We start from the raw sequence: 25,481 nt of genomic DNA on the forward strand, positions 1-25,481 counted from the left end.
AATAAGACCAAAAAGGTGGGGAAAGACTGAAAAGCAGGAATGATGAAAGGATTAGGGTGGAGTTAAAGGTCAGACTGAAACAGAAAGTGAAAAAAAGAGATACTGAATAAAAAGAAATACAGAGGCATAGAGTCAGATGTGTTTATGAAAGGCAGGCTGGATGGATCTGGATCAAAGCTGGATTGCTGATTCACAGTCAGAACAGGTTATCAACATATACCGATGCAGACTTAAGACATGCCTTGTTACTGTTCTGTCAGTTCTGTCACAGTGCAAAATACAACATCAATATCAGGCCGTTATTACATCAACCTTTTTGTCACTATGGCCCCAAGCTTTGGATCTATCCCTCAGACAACCTACGAGCTGTCACATGCTTTCAAAAAGGATCTGTCATCATCACTCCAAGACTAAGAGAAGATTTTAGTACCTCTTAAATGACTAATAAGAGTTTGTACCATAAACTAATTTTAAAACCATCCTCTGTAATTAAAAAAATATCTTTTTTTTTCCTCCATGCTTTTCTGGCAAGCATCACTAAAGAAATATAAGCAGCCCTATTTTTGCAGTTCTCCTTGAACTCTGTTGCCTGTAATGGGAACTAAATCTGAGCACAGCTAATGTGTTTTGCAATTCCCGACCTCAACATAGCTCTGCTGGGATTCAGAGTATCATGAGAGGTTGGACAAAATCAGTTTTTACTGAGTGTTTTTATGGTAATTCTTAGCTTTTTACCTTCATTTCCATTTCTTTCACTTTCTAACTGATAATTGTTTGCAAAGGTATAGCCTTTATGTATATGAAAAATGAAAACTTTTTTCTGTCATGTTTATTAAATAGCATCAACACTATTAAAATAATCATTACAAATGAATGAAGCCACTCACGTCCAAATCGTACGACCTTTTGTCTTGCTTTCTCTGTCTGCCTCTCAAAGTGTCACAGTTATTGCAGGATGAGGAGTGTAGATGATGAGACAGGAACCGGCGTAAAGTAAACACTGCTATTTATTTGAAAAACAAACGTAAAACATGGAGCACAAACAGACGGAAGTAACGTATATGACAGACACTGGGGTGTGAACTGACACAGACTTAAATACACAGCAAACAGGGCGTGGTTACAAAACAAGATAATAGGATGACTAGGGGGAAATACAAATATGGGCAAGACTGAACCAAAAGAACATGAACCAAAAAGGGGGAGACAAGGACTAAACCATTTGAATAGGAAACATGGGGGGAAAAACACTAGGAAAACAGAACAGGCCCTGGAGGCCGGTAGGCAGGGACACAGGATACACAGGATACACAGGATACAGGGACGGCCTCCAGGGCGGATCAGGGGGCTCAGGGGGCCATGGCGGATCAGAGTTCAGGAGGCCATGGCGGGTCTGGGGGCTCAGGAAGCCATGGCCGGGTAAACAGTCCAGGAGGCCATGGCGGATCTTGGGGCTCAGGAAGCCACTGCCGGATTAACAGTCCAGGAGGCCATGGCTGATCTTGGGGCTCAGGAAGCCATGGCCGGATTAACAGTCCAGGAGGCCATGGCTGATCAGGCCCCAGGAGACTCTGGAAGAGCAGGCTCTGGGCGAGTGGTCACTGGAGGGCGCTCTGGCGGTGCGGTCACTGGAGGGCTGGGCGGAATCAGCGGAGACTCTGGGAGGCTGGGCGGAACCAGTGGAGACTCTGGAGTGCTGGGCGGAACCAGCGGATACTCTGGAAGGCTGGGCGGAACCAGCGGAGACTCTGGGCATACAGCTGCAACCAGACTTAACTCAGGAGGAGCTGCTTGACTTGACTCAGGCGGTGCTGCTTGACTTGACTGTGCAGGAACAACAGCTGAGACTTGACTTGACTGAGGAGGAACAACAGCTGTGACTAGACTTGACAGAGCCAGAACTGCAGCTAGTAGGGTGGCCGTGATGGTAGCAGACTCGGTGGCAGCCATCTTGGGTGCAGACTCTGACTTGGCGGCAGCCATCCTGGGTGCAGACTCCGACTTGGCAGCAGCCATCTTGGGTGCAGACTCCGACTTGGTGGCAGCCCTCTTGGGTGCAAACTCCGACTTGACGGCATCCATCTTGGGTGTAGACTCTGGCTGCGTTCGAAACCGCATACTTCCATACTATATAGTAGGCAAAAAGCAGTAGGCGAGCAAAAAAGTATGTTTGAATGTTCAGTATTCATAAAAGAGTAGGCGAGAATTAGTAGGCGAGTGCACTAATTCTCGCGAGATTCGGACGAACGTCTACTTAAAGTGCGTTCGAATATGCCTACTTACCTACTATATGGTAGGAAAAAAGTGTACGTGAAGAAAGAAGTACGTTCGAAACCTCAGTATTCATAAAAGAGTAGGCGAGAAATCCCCGGATGTCCTACTGCTTCAGCCCAGATTCTGAAGTGTTCATCCGATGTACACTGTTCAATCCCAGGAGGCCACAGGAGGCCAAAACGTCATCATCGAACGTGATTGGGAACCGCAACGAGAGTGTTTACAAATGTGAGTATTACAAACCGAAACACGGTTCCCTGTCTTAAAATCGTATTTGTTGAGCTACTGTATCGTAAACTGCTGATTTGCATAAGGTGTCAATACGTGTAACGTTGAAGTATATTTGTGATTTCTCTGTAAAACACGTTTTATTACGTATAGCGACCATAGCATCTTAAAGATGATTACTAAATGTTTAACAACTGACAGGAACATGTTCTGAGAGAATTAAATGAGCACATAACAACACCAAACAGACATCTAAATGAGTGATGGACGTTATGCGAGTTTATGTAGAATTCTCTGTTGTCAACACTGCTTTAGATTAATGTAATGTAAATAAACGCATGTACATATAGTAACTAAACATGAGTTATCTTTTTCATTTGTCTAATAGTACTGTTGATAAATCCAGAAGCATTTGTATTGGATAAAAAGCCAATTAACACAACAGCTACCTCATAAATGTAGTATTGAGCACACAAATCAGAGGGAACTGAATCTTGTGTGGATGTTACAGGGACAGATGAGACAAGTATGCTTGTCTGGTGAAGAGTGATTGATGAAGCAGTGCTGACATCAAAGGCTTTGAGTGAGTACACTACATACATCTATTTAAACCTTAAGTTGCAGTTTATTAAGATTAAAAAAAACTTTAAGCACTTTTCTGATTCTAGATTTCTGTGCCTTTGTTGCAGATATTTTGCGGTGGAGCAGGACCTGAAAGGAAAGGTGACAGCAGCATTTGTGGGGAAAAAAGTTAAATCTGTAACTTAATATAAAGTTTGGTAATTTTGTTACTTCTAATACAGAGATCTAATGAAATTGTGCTGTTAAAATGAAAACTTTTGTATTGTATTTGTGCATCTTTCTATGATCTGAAATGTCTGCTGCAGACTGGTGTGTGCATCGAGAAAAGAGAAATCCACAGCAGCATCCTGGAAATGGTCAAGTGCCATCGATGAGACCCTCCATCACTCCACCTGCTCCTTGTCTCATCTGGACCAGATGTTGCTGTGGTCTCTTCATCCTCAGAGACGAAAGAGCCAGCGAGAGCATCTAGAGAAAGACTAAAATACCAATATGTCTGAATAAAGCTTTGTTCCATGTGTCTTTATTTATGTTCATGGTTACTTTATTATTCTACTCATATATCCATTAGGGGTGGCACGGTTCACAAAATCCACGGTTCGGTTCGTATTGCGGTTTTAGGGTCACGGTTTTCGGTTCTGTACGGTTCTTGTTTTTATTTTTCATTTTAATCTTTAACACTCCAGAAGTTTTCTTTGGCATATGAAATGTAGCTTGATTATCCACAATTAAGGATACATTATTAAAAAAAAAGTTATATCATGTAATCATGCACAAACTGAACTGGACTTGACATTTTTGAGACCATCTCTGAGGAAAGCTAGGGGAGATTTGATACAGCAAGAGAGAAGACATTGATAACATGCTTTTCATTTATTTGGCAAAAACAGGACAATGTGTATCTCTACAGGAATTTGCGTGCCTTTTTTAGCACATAAAGACTGAACTGAAGAATTAACTTGCCTGTCTACCAACACACTGGCGTGATGTCTTCTCAGATGAACTGACAAATAAAGATGAAATCCAAAATGTTCCCACACACCTGACCTGGCTAAGGGGCCGTTCACATGAAGCCTCTTTTGCGCACTCAACTTTGTTATTTCAAATGTAGACGCGTGGTATGCGCGCTCGTACTGGAAGCGACGCGGTGCGGCACGCTCGTTTTTTCCAGGCGCGTACGTGCCGCATCGAGATAAAAACATCTCAACTTTTCAAAATTCCGCAAGCTCACCGCAGACCATGTGACATGAACCAACCAATCAGCTTCATCCTTTCCTTTAATAAAATTGAAAGCACAGCCAAGTTGGATGAACAGCGTATCATATCTGGCGCATCTTCCAACTCCGGGCAGCCTTACCTATCTCTCACACTTGCCATTTCTACACGTGACGTAACCTGCAGCACTCCACTTTTACTGTGTGTATGTCTACACACACCTCTTATTTCGCGCAAAAAGGACACTCACGAGGCTACATTGCGCATGCGTTGAACCGTTGAACCGTGCGGTGCACACACGCACCGAACCGAGACGAGCGAACCGAACGGTTCGGTTGTTTTTCATGTACCGTGCCACCCCTAATATCCATTTTGTTATCAGTAAATAAAATATATGTTTCATTAACATATGCATTAATTAATTACTTGATAAAAAAACATGCTTGTTTTACTAAAAAATATAATTAATTATAGGTCAGCATTTATTATTATTATAATCAGTGCATTCTGAGGTAATCTTAATTTCTAAGTAGTAATACTTAAATTTTTTTGAGTGTAAAATCCTCAAAAAACACCTCCAAACACAAGATCTTCAAGCAGCTGATCCACGTCTCCTTTGTGCAGATATTGCAAACATGGAGGAAGATGTACTAGGTAGGGTCGTTGTGTTACTGCCCAGGTAAAAAAAAAGTGCACTAAAATGCACTTTATTTAAGTACACTTAGTACACTTTTCAGTAATGTACTAAAAGTGCTCTATTTTCGCACACTAATTTTGTACTTAATGTACTAAAAGATAGTATTAAGTATATGTTAAGATAAACTTAATACCATCTAAGTGTACTCAACTGTGCTATTTTGAGACACCCTGAAATTGAACTAAAATGTGCTTTTAACATACTATATCTGTATTTTAAAAAATATATTTAGTTAAAACTAGAAATACACTTGAACCCTATTTTTAAACATTTATAAATATATTTAAGACTAATTTAAAGTATAATAGTAATATATTAAAAGAATATTCAAAATGTGAAAAAAAGTGTGCTAAAATACACTTTAAGTATACTTAGTACACTTTTCAGTAATGTACTAAAAGTGCTCTATTTTCGCACACTAATTTTGTACTTATTGTACTAAAAGATAGTATTAAGTATATGTTAAGATAAACTTAATACCATCTAAGTGTACTCAACTGTGCTATTTTGAGACACCATGAAATTGAACTAAAATGTGCTTTTAACATACTATATCTGTATTTTAAAAAATATATTTAGTTACAACTAGAAATACACTTGAACCCTACTTTTGAACATTTATAAATATATTTATGACTAATTTAAAGTATAACAATAATATATTAAAAGAATATACAAAGTGTGAAAAAAGTGTGCTAAAATACAATTTAAGTACACTTAGTGCACTTCCCTAATGTACTTAAAGTGCTCTATTTTCGGGCACTGATTTTGTACTTAATATACTAAAAGTTATTCTTAAGTACTCCTTAAGATAAACTTAAGATCATCTAAGTGTACTCAACTGTGCTATTTTGAGACACCATGAAGATGAACTAAAACGTGCTTTTAACATACTATCTCAGCATTTCCAAAAATGTATTTTGTTACCACTTATAATACATTTGAAACATATTTCATAAACCTTTAAATATACTAATTATACATAAAAAATAAACTTACTGATTATTTAAAATACAATAATAATATATAACAAATGTAAACAAGGCGTATTTATAATGTATTGCCCACATGTTTTTTATTAATAAAAAATACACTTATTAATTATTTAAAATACATGAATAATATATAAAAAATGTATACAAAGCGTATTTATAATGTATTGGCCACATATATTCATTAATAAAAAATACATTTGTTGATTATTTAAAATACATGAATAATATATGACAAATGTATACAAAGCGTATTTATAATGCATTGCCCAAATATTTTTATTAATAAAAAATACACTTGATGATTATTTAAAATACATGAATAATATATAATAAATGTATACATAGCGTATTTATAATGTATTTTTTATTATTAAACATATGTGGGCAATACATTATAAATATGCTTTGTATACATTTATTATATATTATTCATGTATTTTAAATAATCAACAAGTGAATTTTTTTTGTAATAAAAATATGTGGGAAATACATTATAAATACGCCTTGCATACATTTGTTATATATTTATGTATTTTAAATAATCAACAAGTGTATTTTTTATTGATAAAAATATCTGGGCAATACATTATAAATACGCTTTGTATACATTTGTTATATATTATTCATGTATTTTAAATAATCAGTAAGTTTATTTTTTATGTATAATTAGTATATTTAAAGGTTTATGAAATATGTTTCAATCCTATTAGAAGTGGTAAAAAAATACATTTTTTGGAAATGCTGAGATAGTATGTAAAAAGCACATTTTAGTTCATCTTCATGGTGTCTCAAAATAGCACAGTTGAGTACACTTAGATGATCTTAAGTTTATCTTAACATATACTTAAGAATAACTTTTAGTATATAGAGTACAAAATTAGTGGCCGAAAATAGAGCACTTTAAGTACATTAGGGAAGTGCACTAAGTGTACTTAAATTGTATTTTAGCACACTTTTTTCACACTTTGTATATTCTTTTAATATATTATTGCTATACTTTAAATTAGTCATAAATATATTTATAAATGTTCAAAAGCAGGGTTCAAGTGTACTTCTAGTTGTAACTAAATATATTTTTTTTAAATACAGATATAGTATGTTAAAAGCACATTTTAGTTCAATTTCATGGTGTCTCAAAATAGCACAGTTGAGTACACTTAGATGGTATTAAGTTTATCTTAACATATACTTAATACTATTTTTTAGTACAATAAGTACAAAATTAGTGTGCGAAAATAGAGTACTTTTAGTACATTACTGAAAAGTGTACTAAGTATACTTAAATAAAGTGTATTTTAGTGCACTTTTTTTTAACCTGGGAGAATTACCACACTCAAAATCAGTTTAAGTGTTAGTGCTAATAATGCATTCATATTAAGTGTACTTAAGTACAACTTTTGGGAAAATGTACTTCTACTACAATACATTACTAATAGATTTTTAATAAAATAAATTTAATGTAAACTTAAAATTACCACACTCAAAATCAATTTAAGTGTTAGTGATAATAATGCATTCATATTAAGTGTACTTAAGTACAACTTTTGAGAAAATGTACTTCTACTACAGTACATTACTAATAGATTTTTAATAAAATCAATTTAATGTAAACTTAAAATTACCACACTCAAAATCAATTTAAGTGTTAGTGATAATAATGCATTCATATTAAGTGTACTTAAGTACAACTTTTGAGAAAATGTACTTCTACTACAGTACATTACTAATAGATTTTTAATAAAATCAATTTAATGTAAACTTAAAATTACCACACTCAAAATCAATTTAAGTGTTAGTGATAATAATGCATTCATATTAAGTGTACTTAAGTACAACTTTTGGGAAAATGTACTTCTACTACAATACATTACTAATAGATTTTTTATATATTAACTTATTTTAAACTCAAGATTAGTATGTAAACAGTGTACTAAAAATCAACTAATGTTTAAAGCATTTAAAGCACACTTTTGAAAAACACACTAATAAAACTCTTTTGGATGTTTTTTCTGTAGTGTACTTTATTGTAGTACACTAAAAAATTATTTAAGTATTACTGGTATTTAGTATACTTTTGTCAAGTGTACTAAAGTCCTACTGAAGTATAAACATACTTTTAATTAGTAAATTTATAGTGTATAACCATCAAACTTTTATTTAACACCAAAAAAAAACTATGTACTAAAAATGTATTTGCGGGTATTTAAGTGTATTTTAATTGCATTTAAGTATATTATTTTTTCACCTGGGTGATGCTATGAGGTGTTTGAGCACCTGTTGTTCTAATTTTCATTTTATTACTAATACTACCTAACTTACAATTACAGGCTCAGGGAAAGATGGTATTTATCTTTAACAATGAAGAATCATAATGAGAAAAACTAAAAACATAACTATTAGGCTTGCTTACATCATAGTATGCAATTATATACACGGGGAAATATGATTAAATATCTCTGAATAATCAAAATATTCACATCATCGTTTATCAAAAATTGGATTTGTTTTTGTTATTGATAAGCCTCAGGGATGAAAAGAGAAATTCAACAAGAATTTAAGCTAGCTTTGCAATTTTGAATACAAAACAAAAGAAATAACTTTTTCAAAAAAATAAAGAATTTGGGTTTTCCTGATAAAAATTATTTCTTTAAGAATTAAAAAATACAAAAACCTAAATGAACCCAAAACGTATCTGTTATACTACAATCACAATAAAAGAACAGCTGTTTCTTCAACAAATTTCATCAATATCAAAATATTTACAAAAAGATTAATTAAACCTGTCGCTATATGTTAAGTTGTTGCACTTGTTATAACGTCGTTGGTCACATGATAACGTCAACATGGCGGAAGACGTGCAGATCAAATCCATACTCAACGAGATTTGGCTTTAGAGTACGTACTCTTTTAGCGCTCGTTAAGTAAGTACTTATTGAAATTAAGTACCTACTCATTGAGTATGCGGTTTCGAACGCAGCCTCTGACTTGGCGGCCATCTTGGCCGGGGACTCAGGAATGGCGGCCATCTTGCGTGCAAACTCTGACGTGGCAGCCCTCTTACGTGCAGACTCTGGCATGGCAGTCATCTTGCTTACAGACTCTGGTATGGCAGCCATCTTGCTTGCAGACTCTGGTGTGGCAGCCATCTTGCTTGCAGACTCTGGCGTGGCATCCATCTTGCTTGCAGACTCTGGTGTGGCAGCCATCTTGCTTACAGACTCTGGTGTGGCAGCCATCTTGCTTGCAGACTCTGGCGTGGCAGCCATCTTGCTTGCAGACTCTGGCGTGGCAGCCATATTGCTTGCAGACTCTGGCGTGGCAGCCATCTTGCTTGCAGACTCTGGCGTGGCAGCCATCTTGCTTGCAGACTCTGGCGTGGTAGCCTTCTTGCATGCAGACTCTGGCGTGGCAGCCATCTTGCTTGCAGACTCTGGCGTGGCAGCCATCTTGCTTATAGACTCTGGCGTGGCAGCCTTCTTGCATGCAGACTCTGGCGTGGCAGCCATCTTGCTTGCAGACTCTGGCGTGGCAGCCATCTTGCTTGCAGACTCTGGCGTGGCAGCCATCTTGCTTGCAGACTCTGGCGTGGTAGCCTTCTTGCATGCAGACTCTGGCGTGGCAGCCATCTTGCTTGCAGACTCTGGCGTGGCAGCCATCTTGCTTATAGACTCTGGCGTGGCAGCCTTCTTGCATGCAGACTCTGGCGTGGCAGCCATCTTGCTTGCAGACTCTGGCGTGGCAGCCATCTTGCTTGCAGACTCTGGCGTGGTAGCCATCTTGCTTGCAGACTCTGGCGTGGCAGCCATCTTGCTTGCAGACTCTGGCGTGGCAGCCATCTTGCTTGCAGACTCTGGCGTGGCAGCCATCTTGCTTGCAGACTCTGGCGTGGCAGCCATCTTGCTTGCAGACTCTGGCGTGGCAGCCTTCTTGCTTGTAGACTCTGGCGTGGCAGCCTTCTTGCTTGCAGACTCTGGCGTGGCAGCCATCTTGCTTGTAGACTCTGGCGTGGCAGCCATCTTGCTTGTAGACTCTGGCGTGGCAGCCTTCTTGCTTGCAGACTCTGGCGTGGCAGCCATCTTGCTTGTAGACTCTGGCGTGGCAGCTTTCTTGCATGCAGACTCTGGCGTGGCAGCCATCTTGCTTGCAGACTCTGGCGTGGCAGCCATCTTGCTTGTAGACTCTGGCGTGGCAGCCTTCTTGCATGCAGACTCTGGCATGGCAGCCATCTTGCTTGCAGACCCTGGCGTGGCAGCCATCTTGCTTGCAGACTCTGGCGTGGTAGCCTTCTTGCATGCAGATGCGGCGGCCATTTTGTGAGCTGACTCTGGCTTGGCGGCTGACGGGCTTGAACGCGGAGAGGAAGCTGGCGGGCTTGAGTGCTGGGCGGCGGCCGGCAGACTAGAGCGCGGGGAGGAGGCCGGCCGTATCGGGATGAAGACAGCGGCGGAGCTTTGGAGGATGACAGGGGATAGGAGACTGGGCTGGCGGTTCGATCCGTTGGAACGGTATGTGGAGGTTCTCGGCTTATGGCAGGCTGGCGCGATGTGCTGTGTCTGCGAGGGGACTGGAAGATGAGACCGACCAGGATTTGAAAATTCTTCAACTTCAAAATCAGATCCATTTAAATATAGAATCAGGTTTATTAGCTCGATCAAGGGGAAATTACAAGAGGGAAGATCACAGCGAATAGTCTCATCATCCAGCCCCAAAACAAACACAGCGCTGAGAGCAGCTTCGTGCCAGCCTACCTGATGGGAGAGCTCGATGAATGCCTCCACATATCGCTCCAACTCACGACCATCTTGCCGCAGTCTCCTCAGAGCTGCCTCAGCCCGACTCCTTTTCTGTCTCAGTCCGTCACTCTGTCACAGTTATTGCAGGATGAGGAGTGTAGATGATGAGACAGAAACCGGCGTAAAGTAAACACTGCTATTTATCTGAAAAACAAACGTAAAACATGGAGCACAAACAGACGGAAGTAACATATACGACGGACACTGGGTTGTGAACTGACACAACAAACAGGGCGTGGTTACAAAACAAGATAACAGGATGACGAGGGGGAAATACAAATATGGGCATGACTGAACCAAAAGAACATGAACCAAAAAGGGGGAGACAAGGACTAAACCATTTGAATAGGAAACAAGGGGGGAAAACACTAGGAAAACAGAACAGAACAGGACATAATGTTGACACAAAGCATAATTTCACCTTTATTTCTTGTAATTGTGACTTCCATTTAAAAGAAATTAATACTTTTATTCAACCTGATCTCACGATGAAAATTTTTTTTTTGCAAGATGCGAAATAGGTACCATAATGTATGTTTCGTGACATATTCGATGTCCACAGAGTGGCGCTAAAAGAGTGTTTGTTTTTGCAGATGAACCTACATATGGTACGTTTATGTGATGTTGGTTTTGTACGTTTCACCGCAGTTCTGACTTGTATTGTCTTTTAAGTGGCGCTATAACTCTAACGCTTCGTGACGTTTTAAAATAACGTACCATCTGCACTGCACCTAAACTTACCTGATAGTATGAACAAAAGCAAATGTGACATAAAAACGCAATCGCAAGCATGCCATTTCAGCTAATTGTTTGATCTGTCATGTTTCAGCTCTTTCATTGTGAGTCAAGTTTTTCACGGGATTCATACCCAAGGATTCAGACTTCTAAGTCCAATTCCGTGCTGGCTGAGCTACCAAGCAAGCTTGTTATGTCCAGAAAGCGAAACATATGGAGCTGTAATCATAACTGTGTACGAAAACAATTACAAGTGTTCACTGTTTTATCCCTTCTAGTGTTAATTTCTGTTGGAGACGGCAGTGACATGTACAGTGCCTTGCAAAAGTATTCATACCCCTTCATTTTTTTTTCACATTTTGTTTTGTTGCAGCATTATGTTAAACTGCTTTAAATTAGTTTTTCCCCACATCAATTTACACTCCATACACCATAATAATGACAAAGCAAAAACCAGATTTGCAAATTTTACAAATTTAATAAAAATAAAACACTGAAATAAGTACATTGCATAAGTTTTCATACCCTTAACTCAGTACATAGTTGAAGCACCTTTACAACCTCAAGTCTTTTTGGGTATGATGTGACAAGCTTTGCACATCTGAATTTGGCAATTATCTGCCATTCTTTGCCTCACCTTTTCACCTCTCAAGCTCTGTCAGCTTGGATGGGGGCTGGCAGACATTTAGAGTCCTAGTTGTTCCAATCATCTTCCATTATGGATAATGGAGGCTACATGCTTCTGTGAACCTTCAATGCAGCAGATTTTTTTTCTGAACTCTTCCCTAGATCATTGGTTTAACGCAAGTCTGTCACTGAGCTCTACAGGCAGTTATCTTGACCTCATGACTTGGTTTTTGCTCTGATATGCATTTTCAGCTGTTAGACCTTTTCTGAGAGGTGTGTGCCTTTCTAAATCATACTCATTCAAATGAATTTGCCACAGTTTAACTCCACTCAAAGTGTAGTAACATCTAAAAACAATATGAATGCTCCTGAGCTAAATTTCGAGTGTTCCAGAAAAGGGTATGAATACTTATGCAACAGGATCTTTTCAGTTTTTATTTTTTATTTTTAATAAATTTGCACAAACGTTAAAAACCTATTTTTTGTTTTGCCATTATGAAGTAGGGAGTGTAGATTGATGTGGGACAAAAAGTAATTTAAAGTAGTTTAACATAGGCTAAGGCAGCAACATAAAATGTGAAAAAAAAAAATGAAGGGGTATGAATACTTTCGCAAGGCACTGTACTTATTGGTATTTCCACAGGTACTGTTCTTTTGAACTTTCGAGTCATCAAAGAATTCTGAAAAAAAATGTATATTTTTTTTTTTATTAAGTAGCACAACTGTTTTCAACATTAATAATAATAATACGTTTCTTGAGTAGCAAACCAGCATATTAGAATGATTTTTCTATCATCACGTGGCACTGAATGGCTGCTAAAAATTCAGCTTTGCCATCACAGCGTAAAAAAAAAGTATTTTAAAATATATTAAAATACAAATTAGTTATTTTTTAATTGTAAAAAATATTTTACAGTATTACTATTTTTACTGTATTTTTGATTAAATGAATGCAGCCTTGCACGTGAGCACAGGAAACTACTTACAAAAAATTGTAGCGATCCCAAACTCTTGAACAGTATTTCACAATTTTATACTTAATTTTTCTTACAGAATAATTGTGTAATTGTAATTGTGGCTATGTATCTCATAATTAACTTTATATTCTACAACTGCAACTATTTTTCACAGTTATGACTTTATATCTAACAGTAATTCTGATTTAAACTCTATCCCAATTACCCTTTTTTTACTCTTGAGGTAGAAACTGGCTTCCATGCACAGTCCTAACACGTCCCAAATGAATTAATGTGAGCCTATAGAGTATATCTTAAACCCTCAGAGGTACGTCCTACAAATCTAATAGACTCTAATGAGTGTAATTGGGTTGAGGGTAAAAGATAAGGTTTTGCAAAAGAAGCCTCACAGCTCTGCACGTTTACAAAGAAGTACACTAGGGAAATGGTGTATACACAGCATTCCATACCCCTAAAGCGTGCCTGAGGCCACGGTAATACTCACATGTTGCAGGTCAGAGCTGCTGGTGCTGTTCAGAGCATTTAATTATCTTAAAACTCGGGCTGAGTCATGTCACCAAGGGCGAAAGGACTCTGACTAACTAGCGAGAAACGAACTGGGAGAACAGTAAGCTGTGTCAGCGTCTGCGAGATTCTCAACAAATATTAGAATTAGTGACTTTCAGCCTTTCGTAGGGAAATACAGACATAGACATGTGCATAAACACACACATACACACTTGTCAGTGGGGCTTTAATGCTAAATTCAACAACTCCAAGGATCTGTCAACCATGTACTGGCTTTTGCCAAACATTCAAATGCCACCACCTTCTCACTCTTACCTTCTATCAGTCTTTCTGTCACTATTTCTCGTAGTCCTCATCTTTCTTCTCTTTGTCACTTGTCATTACTGTCTGTAAATGCCAGCTGATAGAGCGGCCATAAATCCACTCCTGCCCCGCGCACCTGTCAAATTCATCTTCTGTTGTCTCGCACACAAAGAAATAGGAACGTCTTGAGCAACACATAAAAAAGTCTCTTAAAAGATTCATTTTAAATATGGATTCAAGAGTACCAACTAACATAGCTGCCTTGGTCTAAAACTGTATGACTTTGTTTCTTTTGTGGAATGCAAAAGATATTTAGAAAATCTGCTTTTTTGTCCATATAGTCAAAGTCAGTGGAGTCTAATGCTGACTAATGTTGCATGGACAAAAACAGCAGAAAAAGAAAAAAAAAACCTGGATATATATACAGCTTTGGAACAACATGACGTTGCACTGTAAAATAAGCAACTGCATATTTTCCAGTTTATGAAACCTTTTTGAGTCTCAAATACTAGGAAATGCAGTTTCCCAGAAACTACATAAGAATCTTTGTCAGACCAACAGAAATACACCAGGGGCCTCATTTATAAAGACTTGCGTAGAAACCATCCTTGATTTTATCTAAGAACTTTTCTGATTTGATCGTAAGAGCGATTCAGAAAAACGAACGTACACACGAAATCCATGCGTACGCCAGTCATTCGGTTATAAATCACAAATGATCGTGGAATTGTGTGCAGCTGAATGTTCTGCCGTCGAAACGCCCCTGCTTAATTAATTAACATATAAAATGAGCTCATTCCTAAAGCAAAAACTCTGTGACAATGGCAAGTAAAAAGGAGCGCAAGAAATCAAATTATAGTGAGGCTGAACTATCTGCAATACCAGGCATTACCACAAGGAAACGGTCGTACGCCAAGCTGGAATCTGACGTGGAGATAAGTACTTTTCCACGTCAAAGACGGTTTTTATAAATCTGTACTTTGACGTGGATTTGATCGTACGAACACTCTAAGATCAAATCAGTGCGTAAGAAAGTTTTATAAATGAGGCCCCTGATGTTGTTCCCAACTAGTCAAATACAGTTGTCTGAACAAAGAATTTTATATTGCTGAATTGTTAAAACTTGAGTTCACAGCATGCATCGCAGCATGAATAAATTATGCAGTTGCTGTCATAGGATTATTGTTTTGCTGTTTGCTGACTTTATTAGGGCTGTCACTAACAATTATTTTGGTAATCAAGTAATCAGTCGAGTATTATGACAATAAATCGTACAACTATAATAATCTTAATAATAAAATTATAAAAATAGACCTAAGTGAACAATTACCTTTAAAATTACTTCAAATACAGTACAGACCAAAAGTTTGGACACAAAATGAATGAGAAGGTGTGTCCAAACTTTATGTCTGTACTGTATATTTTTCTGTTTATTAAAGTTTTTACTCTACATTTGTGCAGTTTTCAGTGGGTTAGTGATATTTTTTAAATATATATAAATTAATAAATAAATATTTTTTAAATGGGTTTTTATACAAAAACTGCTTTTTATGTAAAATTCACTTTATAAAAGACCCACATTTCTAACTTTAATTCATGGGGATAACATGGATAATTTCACATGGTTTAGTGTAAGACTTTTTGCCCATCTTTTGGAAAATCCAGTTTTAAAAGTAAAAAAACAACTACAAATAACTTTTACCAGTAGGTGGCTGCAGAGCTCCACTATTTGCTATTTGCCCACCTGAAAGATATTTTTTCACAAGTCATATCTACAGTACAGACCAAAAGTTTGGACACAACTGAATGAGAAGGTGTGTGTGCTGTGCTGTACATATATAAAAGCAATTAGGCAATTATAAATAGTTCAAATAGAGAATCAAAAGCAAGTAATCATATTGTTTTATTGAACAAAACTGTTAAAATACATAATGTATAATAAACAATAGCGATAATGTACATTATGCATTATAACAAATGCTTGCAGAGGTTCGCCAACAATCTGACTATTGTTTTTACACTTTACTGCACAATCTAATCAGTTTAATATTGACTAAACAACATTTAATTCAAATGTCAATTTAATCTTTAACATTTGGCCATTTCTTTATGATGGAAACACTGCAGCCACTGTAATTTATTGAATATGTGGACATCAAAAGATGTAAACTTAGAGCAGGGGTGGGGAACCTTGATCCTCGAGGGCCGGTGTCCCTGCAGAGTTTAGCTCCAACCCTGAAAAATAAAATACCAACCTGTATCCTAAAGACCTTGATTAGCTTGTTCAGGTGTGTTTGATTAGGGTTGGAACTAAACTCTGCAGGGACACCGGCCCTCGAGGATCAAGGTTCCCCATCCCTGACTTAGAGTGAGGGTTTGAACTTTTATTTTGAAAACACGATTAACAGTTAGCATATTGAGAAAGATATTGATGTATTTTCCTTTAGAAATTATTTACCTTACAAATCTGATGAAACGGTGCTCCCAGATGAATGTTTTAATAAACCCAAACTTACAGCAATATGCAGAGGAGTCTGCGATTCTCGACATATGTAAATGATAACTGTTTGTGTGGAGCAGCATTTACTGTAAATGGAGCCACTTTAACACATACATACGTAACATACACGCATGTAAATGAATAAAGCGCATATATTAAATCTGCATCGCATACATTTATTTAGCATTATGCTTTATTATATTTTTTTAATTACTTTAATATATCATGCAGCCCTGGTAAATGGTCTAATAATGCGTTTCATGGATTCTTGTCCATAGAATGCGCCGATTCAGGTTAGTCGACACGGGCAAAATGCAATCAAGGATTTTTTAAAAGCGAGTACTCACATTGAATCGAGGAATCATGGCAGGCCTACACTTAATCTAGACTTCATTTTTTTTTTCTTTTTTTGTTAGTTATTTGTAGTGCTGTGATGTAAAGAGCGTTTTTTTTTTTTTATCATTTGTTGATTGCCACCATTCTTGAGGTTTGTATGCCCAGTATTGAGGCCAAGAATATATTCACCCACTTAAATCTATACCCTGGATATCTTGGTTTTATATGACGCTTTACAAACAAAGATAATATTGTCTACATATTAAACTAAGTTGCCTATTAAATGAAGGGTCAGTGATATACCAGTAGACACGATTAACCAGTAATTTTGTTGATCGGTAGAGATTTTGGATATCATCTCTATTGCGGTTACACACTCGCGTGACGTTGTTGTGCAACTTATCGTTTGCATGCATTTTTTAACATTGTGGTTAATAAACATTTTTGAATCTCAATCAACAGCGAAAGAGAACTATGTCGCTATATGTTCACGCAGTCTGAGAGACTGACACTTTATAGGCCGTGAACGGTTAAATACACTTGTATGTGTCAAAATGGCGATCTTTGCAAGTATCCTTGTAAACACAGTAATTTAGCCTTAAAGGGTCATCCGGTGCCACGTGCATGTTTACAAGCTGTTTGAACTGAAATGTGTGTTAGGAGTGTGTGTACACAACCACCCTAGAATGACAAAGATCCGCCCAGTAGTCTTCTTTTAATTTAGTAAAATAATTTGCCCCTTCTCATATCGAGCCGTTCTCAGATGCCTGTCGTTGTGGCGTAACAGCGACAGAGGCCGCTCCTGCTATAGTTGATAGACAGCAGTGTTTTAGCATAGACCTGCCCTGAGTGTAAACTGACAGCACTGAGGGAATGTGACTGCCGATCTACCTAAATGGGTTAACATTTACACTAATCATTTCTCACCATACTGCTTTATAAACGAGGGTCAGTATAAAGCTTAGCTTTGTAACGCTAGATGGTTTAAAACGGTGTATACCTGCAAACGTGTTTACAGCCTGCAACTGCACATGAGTAAAGACTATAACACTCACATTTATGTATTTCAATATAAGGACGGAGTAAGTTATGTTAATTACTGATCACTTTTTTGCTCGTTCAATCACTTTTTTGCTCGTTCAATCAGCTATGCCTCAGTAAACACACCACGTTGGTCTCTTTACCACAGTAAACACATCGCGTACGTCTCTTTACCACAGTAAACACAGTTAACACACCGCGTTCGTCTCTTTACCACAGTAAACACATCACGTTCGTCTCTTTACCACAGTAAACACAGTAAACACACCGCGTTCGTATCTCTCTCTGTACACTATCCTGCCAGTACATATAAAGATAAATCAAAGTGACATTAAGTTTACTAACCATTCAGACACGTCCAGTATAAGAAGTAATTGCCGAACTTCTTTGCAGGTGTCATCTCGTTTCGGTTCCAACTCCTGTTTTTATATTAAATTTTAAATGAATGGGGTTGTACAGTGTCTTCAAAGCCCCCCAAGTGCCATTTTCCCCCAAACTATACAACTATAGCCCCAACTGTTGTCTAGGCAACACCCCGTGTGCTATGTAATGACTGAGGGGCGGGGTGAGCAGAGATTCATAAAATTTAAAGGGCCAGGTACTGATATCGCTTGCTGAGAACAGAGGCATTTTTTACCAGGTAAAATGAGTGTTTTTTTACACTACCATAGAGAATTTTTAATCAAAGTATATTACAAACTTTTCATTAGGACCCTAAAGCATCATACTAACTTTTGGAAAATGGGCATTGGATGACCCTTTTAAGTGAAAGCAAACAGCTGCAGGGCAGCTCTTAAAGTGACCGCAGTCTAATCATGCTGTCTGTCATTTATGTTAACCAAACAACAAAAGAGAGAAAATCTCTTACTGTTTGACTAAATCACTTTTGTAACTTTATAAATAAATATTTAATTTATACAGTGAAGAAAATGCAGTGTTTTTATGCATTAGTTTACTCAATGCAATGTATGTGGCATTTATTTATTTGTTTTACTGTAATTTTTTTTTGTCCTATTGCTTGTAATTAGTCTCTTATTCCTTTTTTAAATCGCTGTTTACTTATCTTTAGTGAGCTTTAGGGTTCCCTTCCAGGAACGTCGAGCTGCGTCAAAACGCTTTGGGAATGAGCTCCCTCCACGAGGAAACTGTACGCCTTGAAGTGGAGGCTCTTCACTTCTTGGTGCGGAGACCGTCAGTTTGACCGAGTTAACTCCCCCGTTGGTACAGTGCTGGATATGTTACAACCACGCCTCTCCGCCGTGTTGACCCACTCCACCCTGAAGGTTTACGTGGCGGCCATAGCAGCTTACCACGCCCCTCTCGGTGGCTCTTCAGTGGGCAGAGACCCCTTAGTTACACGTTTCCTCCGCGGTGCGCTGAGGTTGAGGCCTCCAGTACGCTCTCGCGTCCCTACGTGGGACCTGGCTGTGGTGCTAAAGGCTCTGTCTAAGCCTCCATTCGAACCTTTAGAAGAGATTTCTGATCGTCTTCTCACTCTTAAGACTGCTTTTCTGTTAGCTATTACTTCCCTTAAGAGGGTTGGGGACCTTCAGGCCCTCTCAGTGGCCCCTTCTTTTCTAGACTTTGTGCCTGGTATGGCCAAAGCGTTCTTATATCCCAAGATGGGATACCTTCCTAAGGTCCCCACTGTTGCACCACGCCCTGTCGTACTACAGGCTTTTCATCCTCCTCCCTTCAGGGAGCCCGGCTAACAGAAGCTTAATTTTATGTGTCCAGTGCGAGCACTGGACGCATACGTCCACAGAACTGCCCTGTGGAGGAAGGCTGACCAACTTCTGGTTTGTTATGGCCCTGGCCTGGTTTGTTACGTATCTAACCCTTCTGTATCAGCAAAATAAGACAATCAGCATTGCATGAACAAACAAATTTATGTTGGGTAAATAAAGTAACTTGGGAAGAACTAAAAAAATATTGTTGAGACAACTCAGAAGTCTTACTGCATCAAGTTGCCTTATTTAACATTTTTTCAATTATTTATTTTTTTTGCAGTGTGAATAAATGATTCAGCATTTTCATTTTTGAGTGAACAATTCCATTAATCCTTTAGATTACTGCATGTCTGCGAGAGAACTCCAATAATCCCAAGCGTTTAAGCAAGATTTCAATCCCGTCTGTCTAGAGAGCTCTGAAAAGTCACATTATCCCTTTTATCTTCTTGTACTGTAGTTCTGTCTTGCTGGGGCTGAATTTCTATGATAAATATGCAAAAATTAAATAGAAACCAAACATATGCTGACCAGCCAGGTTTTCACATATACATTAATTATTATCATTATAATAGACGGTTGACTAAAAGTGCAAAAGCTATCACAGGTAAGCTTCTTTGCATAATAAAATAACCAGTCAGTCATACTCACCGCTTCTCTTGTGAGTTCATACAATGTGCTGCCTCTCTGATGAAGTTAACAGACTAATTAAGACTAAAGAAAACTTGTTTCCCAAGGGCAGCCTCTCCAATCCACTGCTAATTAAATCTAGGGAGTGTGAGTGATACACAGCCAGATCGGATGTGATGGCACATTCCTGGATGAGGCTGAGACGGCCTAAGACATGAGAAGTGAGAGAGAGAGGCTTGATACTCATCGTTGTGTAATGGACAAGTCATTGCAGAACTCTAGTTACTTACTGAGAAATAATTGAAATGGAAAAAGGGAAAAGGTATAAGCACTGCTCTGGAGAGAAAAAAAAAAAATCTGCGGATAATGGAATAGAGCACTTAAGACAGGTGTGCGCTGTGTGATTTTGCTATTCCCTGTCCTGCTTGTCGGACTGTACAATATGACCCAGGTTGGATCTTGGTTAAAAAGCATGATACAAACAGTCTTATTTCAGACTCAGTGTAATGATTGACAGCGCTGACTGTCATGCTCTGACATCTTTATTGAAATGTGACTGAAATAATACCGCACAAACATGTTTTGCTTAATCATTCATTACCACAATGCCAAAGTATAACACGCAGTACCATTCAAACATTGGGGGTTGGTAATATTTTCAAATGTTTTTGTGTTTGAAAGAGGTCTCTTATGCTCACCAAGGCTACATTTAATTGATCAAAACCACATTAAAAATAGTATTAAAATGTAAAATAGTTATTTTCTATTTAAATTATATTTAAAATGTAATTTATTCTTGTGATTATGACAAAGCTACATTTTCAGCAGGCAGTTTTCAGTGTCACACGATCCTTTAGGAATTATTCTAATATATTGATTTTCAGTTCAGGAAAAAGTTGTTCTGCATAACATTTTTGCAAAAAAATGTAGGATTTTTTGATGAATACAAAGTTGACAAGAACATTTTAATTCAATTACGTGTTTTAACATCACAAATGTATATAGTAAATTTTGCATCATTGCTGTATAAAATATTAATTACTTTAATAAAAAAAATAAAAATAAAAAAAAATAAAATAAAATATTGACCCGAAAATGTGAAATGATAGTATAAAACTTCATTTTGCAATGCAACTTATTTTTCTTATTATTAGAACATTTACTTCTCCCATTTTACTGTGACACAGACAATCATGTCCATTTTTCAATGAAGACTTATCTGGTAAATTCTACAAATCACTTCCAGGAAATTGCAGAAGTATCTACACCTCCATCCTGCTGTTCAGCTGTGATGGATGGAAAGTTAATTTCACATGGGTTCCCTCTTGAATATTTTCAGATGTTACAATAGCAGTGAGTAAAAAAAAAAAAACAGTCTATGGTTAAGAATACTTAACACTACTTCAAAAATTACACCTTAATCATACCTCAAGTGTGAATTTTGAAGCTGCCATGTTATCTTTAAATTTATTCATTTCTTGTCTACATAGTGGGCAATATGACAAAAATCTTACATCATGATATGGGTAATTTTATGTCACAGTAATGATATATATCACAATATAGTTATTTTTCACAATATAAAATCTTTTGATACCATAGACATTTCATAATTCTTTTCACCAGTGTCAATATCATAAAAAAAAACAATACTGGCCTAAATTAAAATAAATAAATAAAAAACCTACAAACTAACTGAAACTAATTACAAGCAAAAGGACAAAAAAAAAAAAAACTACAGTAGAAAAAAAAGAAATGCTGCGTATACTGTATAAAGTAATCAAGTGTATAACAACACTGCATATTCTTCATTGTGTTAATGAAATATATATTTATTCTTATTAAATTTACAAGTGATTTAGTCAAAAGAAGTGAGAGACTTTCTCTCTTTTGATGTTTGATTAACATGTGTTTTCTTTCTCAGCTGTTTGCTTTCACTTAAGACCTAAATTACTGTGTTTATGAGGATACTTGTAAAGACGGCCATTTTGACACATACAAATGTGTTTATTTAACCGTTCAAGGCCCATAAAGCTGCAAAAATAGCGCCTCTCTGACAGCACTCCGAAGCCAGTATAAAGGGAAATGAGCTCTTTCCTTGCTAATTGCATTTCAGTAGCTTAAAGTCACTTGTTTTAAACCACAATGCTTAAAAAGCATCAAAGCGATAAGATTTTTTATGACCCACGTAGCACAGCAACGTTACGTGAATGCATTAATGCGATAGAGAAGATAGTTACGCATTTGGTGGGGCAAGGCCCGCCAGTTCTCCCTCTCCTTGGTGCCGGTCTTGACTGGTTGACAAATTTCTAATGGTTAATTGTGTCTGCCGGTATATCACCCACCCCTACAACTTGGCAAAAAAACACTACTGCTCATGGTCTGTGTGCTTGGTGAATAATGAGTAATTAATTTGGGGCAGCCGTGGCCTAATGGTTAGAGAGTCAGACTTGTAACCCAAAGGTTGCAGGTTCGAGTCTCAGGTCCGGCAGGGATTGTAGGTGGGGGGAGTGAATCACCAGCGCTCTCTCCACCCTCAATACCACGACTGAGGTGAGTCCCTTGAGCAAAGACCCTGTTCCCCCAACTGCTCCCCGGGCACCGCAGCAATGGCTGCCCACTGCTCTGGGTGTGTGTTCACGGTGTGTGTGTGTGTGTGTGTTCACTACTGTGTGTGTGCACTTGGATGGGTTAAATGCAGAACACAAATTCCTAGTATGGGTCACCATACTTGGCCTCACATCACCTCCTTTCCTTTCCTTTCCTTAATTGGACAGCTACTCTGGACCATGCGTATTTTATGTTATAAGAACAAAACTCTTCAAATAACATTAAGCCATTAAGCCATTAAGCCAACATTAATTTAGCCATAAAAACTGCTACACTAAAAACCCATAGGAAATTGCAGGGAGAACTCATGTGTCAAAAATGCTAATTCCTGGTTTTAGGACTACAGATTGAACACATCTATTGTAGACTGGCAAATTAACATCACATGGGAGGTCATGTGCACACACCTCCTCAGGTAGATACAACTGTGTTGCTGTGTGCACATAACACCCAGAGTACACAACAGCAATCAGATGGTTTTAACCGTGTATAATTCTGTATTAGATGACATTTAAGTGAGTGCAGGGAGAATGTTTAATCTCCTGAGATGTCACCGCAAGGCTAATTGTAACTATCATATTCTATATGCTCTATTTTTTCCCCCACTCGTCCTTTGTTGTACTACATTACATAAGTCCTTAAAAGCAATTCTGCATTAACAAAAAGGTAGAACACACCCAAGACAAAAAGATCATTATTTCTGACCAGCAGAGCAACCAAGATGTCATACTTGTTTTATGCAGCCACATGTACATGCCAGTGCCCAAACCAGGAATAGCAAAATCCACCTGGAAAAACCAAAGCAGAGACTTATGAGAAAATATGTAGATGTGAAAGCAAAGTAGAAAGTGTGATGACAAATGAAGGTGAAACGGAAAAGAATAAACTGATAAATGCAGAACATATCTATGATACAGACATGAATATATTTGCATCTACTTCAAGACTTCATGTAAAGTACCCTTCCAAAACCCACTCAAGCATCAATTTGAATATATAGTAGCCAAACAAGTTTAGTAGTATAAAATCCGCTGGCTTCTCCTTCTCCATAACACAAATGACAGAATCTTTCAGAATCTGCAGAATGTTAATTATTTTACCAACATAAGAGGGATCATACAAAATTAATTGTGTTTTTTTTTTTATCTACTGACATGAGTCTTCCATTTCACATAAAAGATGTTTACATATAGTCCACATGATAAAACAATAGTTGAATTTATAAAAATGACTTTGTTCAAAAGTTTACATACACTTGATTCTTAATACTGTGTTGTTACCTGAATGATCCACAGCTGTGTAATTTTTATTTAGTGATAGTTGTTCATAAGTCCTTTGTTTGTCCGGAACAGTTGAATAGCTCCAGAGGTGGAAAGAGTAATAAAATATGCTACTCAAGTAAAAGTACAGTTACTTCAATGAAATTTTACTTAAGTACAAGTAAAAGTACTGGTCAAAAAATCTACTCAAGCAAAATTAAAAAATAACTCATTTAAAATTTTACGTAAAGTAAAATTTAGTGAGTAATTTTATTTTATTTTTTTATTTTTTTGAACATCAGTGCTGGGTGGGGGATTCAAGTGTTATTTAAAAAAAACAAAAAAAACAAGGGGATATAATTCTCAACCTAGTTTTTTTTTATTTGAGGAAACAACTTTACAAATTAAAGTGCAATAAAAACAAATAAATAAGATACAATAAAAAAATAACCATATAAAACATTTAGGGATTTTTTTAGGCAAATAATTCCATAAAACTTTAAACATCGCAACCACTGAATGTTGCATAAACTGTGAATTCAGTAGAGCAGGGTTTCCCAACCTTTTTTTTTACTGCGGGGCCCCCCCCTCCTTCTCCGTTCAATTTTGCAAGGCCCCCTTATGCCAGACATGTCCTCTTATTTATTATTATCTTATTTATTTACTTATTTACTTCCGCAGTAAAGAGAAAAGTATTTATTTTTAAGTCTTTTGTATTAACCAAAACATTTGTTTTGCCTTATTATTCTTCTACTGCATGTTATAAAAAACTCAAAATTCAAACAAACTTTAAATTAAAACTTTAAATATACCTTATAACCTTTAAATAAAAAAACTCTGCTAAATTCTAACTTTTTAAAATTATATATATAGATTTAAACCTCCTGAATTCCTTACTTCAGACATTCTTTACAACTTCAGAGTACTTTTTCTTAAATAAGTGAACCTGCCTTACCAAACAGGACAGGGAGATACCAAAAGACCACTAAACCTATCCATTTGAACTTGACTGACTGAATATCTACTGTTTCCATTAAAAAAAAAAATAACATACGAATTCAAACTACAGCAAATACATTCTAAATCTGTTGAAACACGTCGATGTGAAAGTTCCACAAAGACACGATCAGTGAACTGTCAGTGCGCGCCTGATGCTCATAAACACAGAGCCTCACTCCTCTTCGATGAGTGAGCATTCATTATAAAACACTCACAGGACAGTAATTTAGACAACTAGGCAAATGTTTTGACGCAAAAATACTATGGGGATCAGAGCCCAGAGAGCGCGCATAGTTTGTGAATCAATAGCGGACTTATGCGTGCCGAATGTACGACTCTGATTTACACGAGTGTTATACATTAGGTACGCGCAAGTTTGTTATTACCTTGACATTAGCGCGACGGTTTGCTTCATGCATGAAGCCGAGAGATGTAAGTCTGCACAA

The sequence above is a fragment of the Garra rufa genome, chromosome 5, assembly GCF_049309525.1.
Source record: "Garra rufa chromosome 5, GarRuf1.0, whole genome shotgun sequence".
Taxonomy (NCBI): Eukaryota; Metazoa; Chordata; class Actinopteri; order Cypriniformes; family Cyprinidae; genus Garra; species Garra rufa.